The following is a 9364-nucleotide window of genomic DNA, read 5'->3' as shown; positions in this document are numbered from 1 at the left end:
TATATTTTATATTTTATTTTTATTTTTTGTGGCTTAGTCTCTTATTTATCAGGGGTCGCCACAGCAGAATGCACCACCAACTATTTTAGCATCTGTTTTGCATAGCGGATGCCCTTCCAGCCGCAACCCAGTACTTGGAAACACGCATACACTCTCTCATTCACACAGACACTCATACACCATGACCAATATATGATTCTATATAACTAGCGAATTAAACATATTACATTGTATAGTTTTATTATTTTTATTATTTTCATTCAAATTATAACCAGTTCTTATTAGTGTTGAGAAACACAATTGTTATATAATTTACTTACACTGCCATTCAAAAGTCTGTAATGAGCAAATTATATACAGATTTTTAATAAAACGAATCATGTTTTTTTTTCTTCGGACAAATATAAATGGCAGGCTACCTCAAATCCATCGCTCCACCGAAAATATGCATTTAATTTATGCTCCTTGTTATTGCTGTTGTTCTTATATCATAAACATCTGTCAACATTTTTAATAATATACTGTATGTCATTATTTTAAAGATTATGAGCTCTATTTTAACGATGTAGGCGCAAAGTCCAAAGCACAGGGCGCAAAAGCATTAAGGGCTTGTCAGAATCCACTTTTGCTATTTTAAGGATGGAAAAAAAATATATTTTATTATTATTTACCACATATATGTAAACATTACATGAAACATTATCCAATAAAACTCATAAAAATCCTGCCCTATATATTTTTCAATTAAATTATAATAAATGAGGAAAACACTGACTGAATCCTTTTTAAGAACCGGCATAGGCTGTTTATTCCCATCATGTTTTTTTTTCTTCCGACATATATAAATAGCAGGCTACCTCAAATCGATCGCTCCACCGAAAATATGCATTTAATTAATGCTTCACTGTTGTTCTTATATCATAAACCTCTGTCAACATTTTTAATCATAGTCATTATTTTAAAGATTCTGAGCTCTATTTTAACAATCTAGGCGCAAAGTCCAAAGCGCAGGGCGCAAAAGCATTAAGTGCTTGTGAGAGTCCACTTTTGCTATTTTCTGGATGTAAAAGAATATTTTTTTTATTATTTACCACATATACGCAAATATTACATGAAACATTAGGCAATAAAATTCCTGGAATTTGAACGTGCATTGTTTTTTTTAATTATTATTTACCACATATATGTAAACATTACATGAAACATTATCCAATAAAACTGATAAAAATCCTGCCCTAGATATTTTTCACTTAAATGATTATAAATGAGGAAAACACTGACTGAATCCTTTTTAAGAACCGACAAAGGCTGTTTTTTCCCATCATGTTTTTTTTTTCTTCCAACATATATAAATAGCAGGCTACCTCAAATCGATCACTCCACTAAAAATATGCATTTAATTAATGCTCCGCTGTTGTTCTTATATCATAAACCTCTGTCAACATTTTTAATCATAGTCATTATTTTAAAGATTCTGGGCTCTATTTTAGCAATCTAGGCGCAAAGTCCATAGCGCAAAAGCATTAAGTGCTTGTGAGAGTCCACTTTTGCTATTTTCTGGATGTAAAAAAATATTTTTTTTATTATTTACCACATATACGCAAATATTACATGAAACATTAGGCAATAAAATTCCTGGAATTTGAACGTGCATTGTTTTTTTTATTATTATTTACCACATATATGTAAACATTACTTGAAACATTATCCAATAAAACTGATAAAAATCCTGCCCTAGATATTTTTCACTTAAATGATAATAAATGAGGAAAACACTGACTGAATCCTTTTTAAGAACCGACAAAGGCTGTTTTTTTCCCATCATGTTTTTTTTCTTCCAACAAATATAAATAGCAGGCTTCCTCAAATCGATCACTCCACTAAAAATATGCATTTAATTAATGCTCCGCTGTTGTTCTTATATCATAAACCTCTGTCAACATTTTTAATCATAGTCATTATTTTAAAGATTCTGAGCTCTATTTTAACAATCTAGGCGCAAAGTCCAAAGCGCAGGGCGCAAAAGCATTAAGTGCTTGTGAGAGTCCACTTTTGCTATTTTCAGGATGTAAAAGAATATTTTTTTTATTATTTACCACATATACGCAAATATTACATGAAACATTAGGCAATAAAATTCCTGGAATTTGAACGTGCATTGTTTTTTTTAATTATTATTTACCACATATATGTAAACATTACATGAAACATTATCCAATAAAACTCATAAAAATCCTGCCCTAGATATTTTTTCAACTAAATTATAATAAATAAGGAAAACACTGACTGAATCCTTTTTAAGAACCGGCATAGGCTGTTTTTTTTCCCATCATGTTTTTTTTCTTCCAACAAATATAAATAGCAGGCTTCCTCAAATCGATCGCTCCACCGAAAATATGCATTTAATTAATGCTCCGCTGTTGTTCTTATATCATAAACCTCTGTCAACATTTTTAATCATAGTCATTATTTTAAAGATTCTGGGCTCTATTTTAGCAATCTAGGCGCAAAGTCCAAAGCGCAGGGCGCAAAAGCATTAAGTGCTTGTGAGAGTCCACTTTTGCTATTTTCTGGATGTAAAAAAATATTTTTTTTATTATTTACCACATATACGCAAATATTACATGAAACATTAGGCAATAAAATTCCTGGAATTCGAACGTGCATTGTTTTTTTTATTATTATTTACCACATATATGTAAACATTACTTGAAACATTATCCAATAAAACTGATAATGAGGAAAACACTGACTGAATCCTTTTTAAGAACCGACAAAGGCTGTTTTTTTCCCATCATGTTTTTTTTCTTCCAACAAATATATATAGCAGGCTTCCTCAAATCGATCACTCCACTAAAAATATGCATTTAATTAATGCTCCACTGTTGTTCTTATATCATAAACCTCTGTCAACATTTTTAATCATAGTCATTATTTTAAAGATTCTGAGCTCTATTTTAACAATCTAGGCGCAAAGTCCAAAGCGCAAAAGCATTAAGTGCTTGTGAGAGTCCACTTTTGCTATTTTCAGGATGTAAAACAATATTTTTTTTATTATTTACCACATATACGCAAATATTACATGAAACATTAGGCAATAAAATTCCTGGAATTTGAACGTGCATTGTTTTTTTAATTATTATTTACCACATATATGTAAACATTACATGAAACATTATCCAATAAAACTGATAAAAATCCTGCCCTAGATATTTTTCACTTAAATGATTATAAATGAGGAAAACACTGACTGAATCCTTTTTAAGAACCGACATAGGCTGTTTTTTTTCCCATCATGTTTTTTTTTTCTTCCAACATATATAAATAGCAGGCTACCTCAAATCGATCGCTCCACCGAAAATATGCATTTAATTAATGCTCCACTGTTGTTCTTATATCATAAACCTCTGTCAACATTTTTAATCATAGTCATTATTTTAAAGATTCTGAGCTCTATTTTAACAATCTAGGCGCAAAGTCCAAGGCGCAAAAGCATTAAGTGCTTGTGAGAGTCCACTTTTGCTATTTTCTGGATGTAAAAGAATATTTTTTTTATTATTTACCACATATACGCAAATATTACATGAAACATTAGGCAATAAAATTCCTGGAATTTGAACGTGCATTGTTTTTTTTATTATTATTTACCACATATATGTAAACATTACATGAAACATTATCCAATAAAACTGATAAAAATCCTGCCCTAGATATTTTTCACTTAAATGATTATAAATGAGGAAAACACTGACTGAATCCTTTTTAAGAACCGACATAGGTTTTTTTCCCATCATGTTTTTTTTTCTTCCGACAAATATAAATAGCAGGCTACCTCAAATCGATCGCTCCACCGAAAATATGCATTTAATTAATGCTCCGCTGTTGTTCTTATATCATAAACCTCTGTCAACATTTTTTATAATAGTCATTATTTTAAAGATTCTGAGCTCTATTTTAACAATCTAGGCGCAAAGTCCAAAGCGCAGGGCGCAAAAGCATTAAGTGCTTGTGAGAGTCCACTTTTGCTATTTTCAGGATGTAAAAGAATATTTTTTTTATTATTTACCACATATACGCAAATATTACATGAAACATTAGGCAATAAAATTCCTGGAATTTGAACGTGCATTGTTTTTTTTAATTATTATTTACCACATATATGTAAACATTACATGAAACATTATCCAATAAAACTTATAAAAATCCTGCCCTATATATTTTTCACTTAAATGATAATAAATGAGGAAAACACTGACTGAATCCTTTTTAAGAACCGACAAAGGCTGTTTTTTTCCCATCATGTTTTTTTTCTTCCAACAAATATAAATAGCAGGCTTCCTCAAATCGATCACTCCACTAAAAATATGCATTTAATTAATGCTCCACTGTTGTTCTTATATCATAAACCTCTGTCAACATTTTTTATAATAGTCATTATTTTAAAAATTCTGAGCTCTATTTTAACAATCTAGGCGCAAAGTCCATAGCGCAAAAGCATTAAGTGCTTGTGAGAGTCCACTTTTGCTATTTTCAGGATGTAAAAAAATATTTTTTTTTTTATTATTTACCACATATACGCAAATATTACATGAAACATTATCCAATAAAATTCCTGGAATTTGAACGTGCATTGTTTTTTAATTTTTATTATTTACCACATATATGTAAACATTACATGAAACATTATCCAATAAAACTCATAAAAATCCTGCCCTAGATATTTTTCACTTAAATTATAATAAATGAGGAAAACACTGACTGAATCCTTTTTAAGAACCGGCATAGGTTTTTTTCCCATCATGTTTTTTTTTTCTTCCGACAAATATAAATAGCAGGCTTCCTCAAATCGATCGCTCCAATACAAATATGCATTTAATTAATGCTCCGCTGTTGTTCTTATATCATAAACCTCTGTCAACATTTTTAATCATAGTCATTATTTTAAAGATTCTGGGCTCTATTTTAACAATCTAGGCGCAAAGTCCATAGCGCAAAAGCATTAAGTGCTTGTGAGAGTCCACTTTTGCTATTTTCTGGATGTAAAAAAATATTTTTTTTATTATTTACCACATATACGCAAATATTACATGAAACATTAGGCAATAAAATTCCTGGAATTTGAACGTGCATTGTTTTTTTAAATTATTATTTACCACATATATGTAAACATTACATGAAACATTATCCAATAAAACTCATAAAAATCCTGCCCTAGATATTTTTCAATTAAATGATTATAAATGAGGAAAACACTGACTGAATCCTTTTTAAGAACCGACATAGGTTTTTTTCCCATCATGTTTTTTTTTCTTCCGACAAATATAAATAGCAGGCTACCTCAAATCGATCGCTCCACCGAAAATATGCATTTAATTAATGCTCCGCTGTTGTTCTTATATCATAAACCTCTGTCAGCATTTTTTATAATAGTCATTATTTTAAAGATTATGAGCTCTATTTTAACAATCTAGGCGCAAAGTCCAAAGCGCAGGGCGCAAAAGCATTAAGTGCTTGTGAGAGTCCACTTTTGCTATTTTCAGGATGTAAAAGAATATTTTTTTTATTATTTACCACATATACGCAAATATTACATGAAACATTAGGCAATAAAATTCCTGGAATTTGAACGTGCATTGTTTTTTTTAATTATTATTTACCACATATATGTAAACATTACATGAAACATTATCCAATAAAACTGATAAAAATCCTGCCCTAGATATTTTTCAACTAAATTATAATAAATAAGGAAAACACTGACTGAATCCTTTTTAAGAACCGGTATAGGCTGTTTTTTTCCCATCATGTTTTTTTCTTCCGACAAATATAAATAGCAGGCTACCTCAAATCGATCGCTCCACTACAAATATTGCATTTAATTAATGCTCCGCTGTTGTTCTTATATCATAAATCTCTGTCAACATTTTTAATCATAGTCATAGGGATGTCAGAATCCACTTTTGCTATTTTAAGGATGTAAAATTATAATTTTTTTTAATTATTTACCACATAATGCTAAACATTAGGTCATAAAATTCCTGGAATTTGAACATGCATTGTCTTCTTTTAATTATTTACCAAATATACGTAATGGTACATGAAACATTAGGTCATAAAATTCCTGGAAAAGTCATGAAATTTTAGCAGTAAAAAAATGTGTATGAACCCTGATATGGGTATTAGCAGCTTTTTAATTAACACAGTAGAATAATCATGGCTGATACTTGGGATAAGCTCAATACAGCAACAACAACAAAAAAGATAGGTAAGAAAACATATCTGTGCAAATAAACTCAGCTTTCCCACTTTTGTCCAGACACAAAGATGACATGTAGATGATAGATGATTGTTTGGGATTGGGTAACCGTGACTTACTGTCGATTGTCTTTTTCACTACTCCTAATCTGTCACAGATTTATTTCCCCGAACACTTTGTAAGATACTCTTAGTACTAACACACCCAATTATATCCTAAATTAGCTAGTCATGATGAGTTACTTTTAATCTTAAGATGTTTTGTGAATGTGGCGCCTGAGTATTTTAAGTGCTACCAGAGGCTTTACAGCCACTATATCCTCATGCACAGTCTGATCCTGCAATTTTCTCAGCATTGTTACAAAGTAAATGCAACACACTCCGTATGATGTGAGATGAGAAAGGAGTCGTACAGATGAGTCTTTTAGCACCTCTCTGCATAGACATATACAGTTTCCATGGAGACTTTATGGCCCGAATGCACTGTGGTGTTGCATTTTTCATGGTTGGAGCTGGCAAAAGCACTTCAAAGAGGAGAGAGAGAGAAAGAGAGACATAAACTCGTACCTAATGGCTGCTTCATCATTCATCAGCACCTTCACGTTGCAACATTTTTTCTCATGTGCCAGGCATATAACTCAACACCTTCTCCATTAGCCAACAGTAGAAACAGCTCACTGCCAACAGGAGACTCAAATGAACTGTGGACACGCTGCATATTAAGTGTACAACTTCGTGCAAAAATTTAAGTGAATCATATGATGCAATGCACTTATCGTCTATTTACATCAGGCAGTTGAAGTCAGAATTATTCGCCCTCCTGTTTAATTTTTCCCCCAATTACTGTTTAACAGAGAGCAGATTTTTTTCAACACATTTCTAAACATAATAGTTTAATAACATATTTCTAATAACTGATTTATTTTCTCTTTGCCATGATGACCGTGAATAATATTTTACTAGATAATTTTCAAGACACTTTTAAACAGCTTAAAGTGACATTTAAAGGCTTAACTAGGTTAATTTGGTTAACTAGGCAGGTTAGGGTAATAGGCAAGCTATTGTATAACGATGGTCTGTTCTGTAGACTAAATAATTAATAATTAAAGGGGCTAATAATTGTGACCTTAAAATGGTGTTCAAAAATTAAAAACTGCTTTTATTCTAGCCAAAATAAAACAAATAAGACTTAAAACATTATCAGACATGCTGTGAAAATTTCATCGCTCTGTTAATCATAATTTGGGAAATATATAAAAAAAGAAAAACAATTCAAAGGGGGCTAATAATTCTGACTTTAACTATATATATATATATATATATATATATATATATATATATATATATATATATATATATATATATATATATATATATATATATATATATATAATTTTTATTTTTTGTGGCTTAGTCTCTTATTTATCAGGGGTCGCCACACCAGAATGCACCACCAACTATTTTAGCATCTGTTTTGCATCGCGGATGCCCTTCCAGCCGAAACCCAGTACTTGGAAACACACATACACTCTCTCATTCACACAGACACTCATACACTACGACCAATATATGATTCTATATAACTAGCGAATTAAACATATTACATTTTAGTATTTTTATTATTTTTATTATTTTTATTAAATTATAACCAGTTCTTATTAGTGTTGAGAAACACAATCATATTGTTATATAATTTACTTACACTGCCATTCAAAAGTCTGTAATGAGCAAATTATATACATATATTTAATAAAACGAATCATGTTTTTTTTTTTCGGACAAATATAAATAGCAGACAAATATAAAAATTTGCATAAGGGGCTAACAATTTTGTCCCTAAAATAGTTTTTAAATAATTTAAAACTGCTTTTACTTTTAGCCGAAATAAAACAAGTAAGACTTTCTCCAAAAGACAAAATATTATCAGACATACTGTGAAAATTTCCTTGCTCTGTTAAACCTCATTTAGGAAATATTTAAAAAAGAATACAAAATTCAAAGTAGGCGAATAGTTCTGACTTCCATCAAAAGGGCACCCTTGGTACCCATTAGTCAGCGGAAACTAAAATAGAAATAGAAAATAAGAATAAAATAAATAAAAATAAAATAGTCCTGCCCTAGATATTTTTCACGATAAATATTTTTTGATGATAAATAATGAAAACACTGACTGAATCCTTTTTAATAGGCTGTTTTTCTCATCATGTTTTTTTTCTTCCATCAAATAGAAATAGCAGGCTACCTCAAATCCATCACTCCACAGAAAATTGGCGTTTCATTAATGCTTTGCTGTAATTCTTTTATCATTAACCTCGTTCAACATTTTAATAGAAGTCATTAGTTTAAAGATTATGTCTTGAGCATCTGGTTTTACCTTAGAGCTTGTGTGCTTTTATTTCCTCTCACTCGCGGTTCATGTGCACACGAAAAACAATGACAAGGCTCATATGTTGACTTTTTGTAAGGTATAGGATACTATAGCATATAACAGTTTTGTTGTTTAAATATGATATTGCATAAATTTGCATACATGTTTTAAAAGCTATAAAATGAAAGCCACAGTTTGGTGTGGAGTTCTCATCATGGAAAAATCAAGAAAATCTTGGGATTTGTTTGATTCGTAGATTATGTAGGCTATTTAAAAAAAGGATATTTAATAAGAAATTGTAATGTGTAATTTTTCTAATGGAAAAAAGGTTGGTTTGTTGGTTGTACACTAAATCATCACAACTATAGCCTATTTGTTGTGTTTATGAGAGGTGCCAAAGCGCTCTCTAATGGAGAGAAAATCCAGACATACCGACTTGAGGTAGGCTTGTTTCCAAAGCAGCGGACATTTCAGAAAGTTTTGTTTTGTGGCTTTTTTCTCCAGTTGTGCAAACAAACAAGTGTTTGTAATGCGGATCCAGGACAGGCAATCAGCATCAGCGCTGGTTTGACTTTAACTCGTCTGTTTCGAGCTGTGACCAGCAGTGTCCTTCTTTCATTTTGCTTCTTTGGAAAAATATGTCTTTAGGCATATGTGGTTGCACATGTCACATCCCGCGAGTTAACAAACTTGTGTTGCACTTTTATGCAGCCAATAAAAGATAAATAAATTTAGCATTTA

The 9364-nt window shown here is 30.9% G+C and overlaps 2 protein-coding genes across 6 annotated transcripts in view; both read left to right on the top strand.

Moving 5' to 3' along the window:
• Nucleotides 1-9364, top strand: part of brwd1 (bromodomain and WD repeat domain containing 1) — a 1114832-nt gene that overhangs the window by 391159 nt on the left and 714309 nt on the right. The window lies entirely within an intron of this gene.
• Nucleotides 1-9364, top strand: part of atg16l2 (ATG16 autophagy related 16-like 2 (S. cerevisiae)) — a 94398-nt gene that overhangs the window by 73317 nt on the left and 11717 nt on the right. The gene's annotated exons all lie outside the window — the stretch shown is intronic.

The sequence above is a fragment of the Danio rerio genome, chromosome 15, assembly GCF_049306965.1.
Source record: "Danio rerio strain Tuebingen ecotype United States chromosome 15, GRCz12tu, whole genome shotgun sequence".
NCBI lineage: Eukaryota > Metazoa > Chordata > Actinopteri > Cypriniformes > Danionidae > Danio > Danio rerio.
Note: the sequence above shows the minus strand (reverse complement) of the source record. Positions and strands in the feature narration are given on the sequence as shown.